The sequence below is a fragment of the Octodon degus genome, unplaced genomic scaffold, assembly GCF_000260255.1.
Source record: "Octodon degus isolate 3935 unplaced genomic scaffold, OctDeg1.0 scaffold00021, whole genome shotgun sequence".
NCBI lineage: Eukaryota > Metazoa > Chordata > Mammalia > Rodentia > Octodontidae > Octodon > Octodon degus.
Window position 1 is genome coordinate 21,429,312 of NW_004524597.1, and position 3,165 is coordinate 21,432,476.

At 41.4% G+C, this 3,165-nt stretch overlaps 1 pseudogene; it reads right to left on the reverse strand.

Annotated features, from left to right (window-relative positions):
- LOC101567035 overlaps positions 1-1,569 on the reverse strand; it is a 6,339-nt pseudogene extending 4,770 nt beyond the window's left edge.
- Positions 1,570-3,165: the final 1,596 nt, after the last annotated feature.

Sequence of the window (3,165 nt, forward strand, 5' to 3'; positions counted from 1 at the left end):
AAAAAAAAAAGTCTCACCTCAAAACAAAAACCCAATGCCAAAATGCCAAAAGACATTTCAGTTGAAGAAATGAGTGGGCCAGCCACACACGTTATCTCGGGAAGAAGCAGGCAGAAGACACTACAATATGTGGACATGAGCAAAAGGTGATGCTTGACATACTCAAGTTACTACATGGACGCCAGTGAAGTGGCAGCAGAGCCAGCAGTGGGGGGAGTGTGAGGACACCATCGGAGACCTGCTGTGGAGCTGGTCCCAAAGGCTTCTGATTGCTATACTTAGTGAGCTCAAGGCGATTGGGGAACTTTGAACAGGAGAGCAAAGGCTGTTCTTATTTAGAACTGCTGGTTGAGAATAAATGGAAGGAGAGCAAAAGCGGGGGCAGGAAGAGTGGTTTGGAGGCTTGAGCCGGGGGAGAAATGTGTGTGGGAAAATGGACAAAGTTTGGATGAGCTTGGAATGTACAAGTGAGAGTGTTTGCTGATGGATCAGAGTTGCGCTTGGGAGGATTAGAGTGACACTGAGTGTTTTAGTCTGAGAAACCTGAAAAATAGATCTGGAACATTCATGTACAAAATTGCTTGTGACATTTGAGTCAAAATGGAGATGACGAAGCAGCAACACAATGAGAGATTCAAATGATGCTCAAAATTTGGTGGAATATAAAATATAGGAGTAGGCCAGGCAAAGCCTTGAGACTCACTGAAATCCCACAGAGAGCACGTGGCTTCCTAGGGGCAGTGAGATATGAGTTTTAATTTTCTTTATGTTATGAAAAAACTATGTAACTTTAGTTAATAGGTGGAAAACAATTGTAACTTTTAAACATATTTCCAGTTACAGCTTTCTAAATATGTGACTAATCTATTATTTGAAACTCTTTTATGAAAATCTGTATAAATATTTACATTTGTAAGAAAAAAAAGCATTATAAAAATGTAAATGAGTGTGAATGTGAAATCAAAATGTCACACTGAACTTTTTCTGCTCAGATTTTTATCTCTTCTTAATTGGTGTACTTCTGCTGGGTACCAAATCTAGAGCCTTGCACATGCTGGGCATGGACTCTGCCCCTGGTCCCCCTCCTTAGCTCCATATTTTCACCTTTAAAATTCAGTAGTACTCTTCATCCTCTCTTCTCAATACAACAATTGTATCTTGATCTATTGTTTTGTTGCATCTTCAAGTTTATTAAACAAAATGCAAATGCATTTAGGGTAATAATAATTTCAGACACAAACACAATATTTACATCGACCAATAAATGCTGGCTGAGGTTTTCCTGTGTCCTTTCAAGAAGTAGAAACCAGCACAATGAAAAGTGAAAAGGAACACAATTTAAAAATTTTAACAGGTGCTCCCAGCAATTTCAAATCAAGGCATGAGTAAGAAGTCAAAGCATCTGGGACAGTGTCCCCCCATATGTTTTTTATGGAACTCTGGCCACAACTTTATCCTTAGACCTCTCAGAGAAGATTTCATGCCACCAAGAATTTCTTTCCGAAGCAGTTTGTTCTCACAGAGATAATCATTCAGGGCCCCTTGCTGGAAATTGGCTAGAAGAGTCATTTCTTCTTACACAGAAGCCTGAATTGTCTCCAAAAAAGAACCAGAAAGTCTTAAATTGCATAATAGCAGACCTGACTCTAAAAAATTCATCTGCTACTTTGCACCTTTTCGAAGCTCAACTCCTGCTGTCTTGGACCGGTTGGGATAGATTCACTTGGCAAGTCAGCCATCTGACAAAGTTGATTGTTAAAAATATTAGTCTTACATGCTCACACAGGTGGCATTACTCTGAAAACAACTTATTTCCTTCTTTAATTAAACATTTTTTTTTATGTTTCTTCTCTTACCTCTCCCCTTACTTTCATGTGTCTGTGGAGTATTTGGGATTGTCCCAGGACTTCATGCATGCCAGGCAAACTCTATCACTGAGCTACTTCCCCACTCCATAAAAGGCTTCTTTTTCTCCTCTCCTCCCCTCCCTTCTCCTCTCTCATTCCTTCCCCTACCCTCTGTCCTTTCCTCCCTCCCTCTCTTTCTCCCACCCTTCCTTCCTTCCTTCCTTCCTTCCTTCCTTCCTTCCTTCCTTCCTTCCTTCCTTCCTTCCTTCCTTTGTATATAGGATTAAGGATTGAACCTGGAGTCTTTGCACTGAGCTATATACCCAGTCCTGATCTTTTTCTTTTTCTGTCAAGGTCTTACCCACACAAGTCTTAAACCTGTGCTCCTCTTGCCTCAACTCCCCAAGTGGCATGGGTTACAGGTATGCACCACTGAATTTTTTATTATCATCTGCTGCCTGTGCTTCTTTTTACATACATTTATGTAAATTTAATTACTCAGTGTACCTCATCCCAACCCCAAATCTTCTACTTGCCCTGAAAAAGGCTAAATTTATATATTTTTTTAAATTTCTGCATTAAAAATGTTTATGTGAAGTAGCCACTAAAGCTTGGAAAATCCTCTCAAATTGTGGTTTCTACACACAGACCTCATTACCTTACTGTGCTCCATCTCCTGTGTGCTCAGTAAGTATAGAGATGGTGGTTTGGTTGCCCTCACCATGGGGTCTGCAGTGCCCACTCAGATGCCCAGATCACAATGGGCATAAAGTAGGCGTGTTTATCAAACATATCGCTGCATGATGCAGTGAACACATGCAAATGCTGCATCATGGAAAACAACCTTTGGGAAACGGAGGAGAAGGAAAAGAGCAGCTGCTACTCACTTCCTCCTCTACTGCCTTCCTCCCAGCATGTCCACGTAAGCTACAATTTGCCTTCATCTTGGAATGTGATTAACAATTCTTGAGCTAGCGCAGAATCCAAGAACCTGCAGAATTAGGCCCTGAGTGCTGAGGCTTAGCTCCTCTTTGGACCACAAGGAAAGCCACCAATGGGAGTCCCAAGAGGGCTCCCAGGTCAGCACCTACCCAAGAGCAGATGGTGCCAGGATAGGTACTCTAACGGGAATAAGCAGGGCAGATTATGTAAATCAAGTAGTTCTGGGCACCTTGAGAAGCCAGAGTAGGTTCAGGATTAGATGAAAGCAAAAATTCATTAGAGATAATGAATATCTAATTTCTCGTGACCACCAAAATGTTATGAAATCAAGCGTAAGCTGCTTCGGATGCCTTCCTCAGATAACAATTTACTTTGG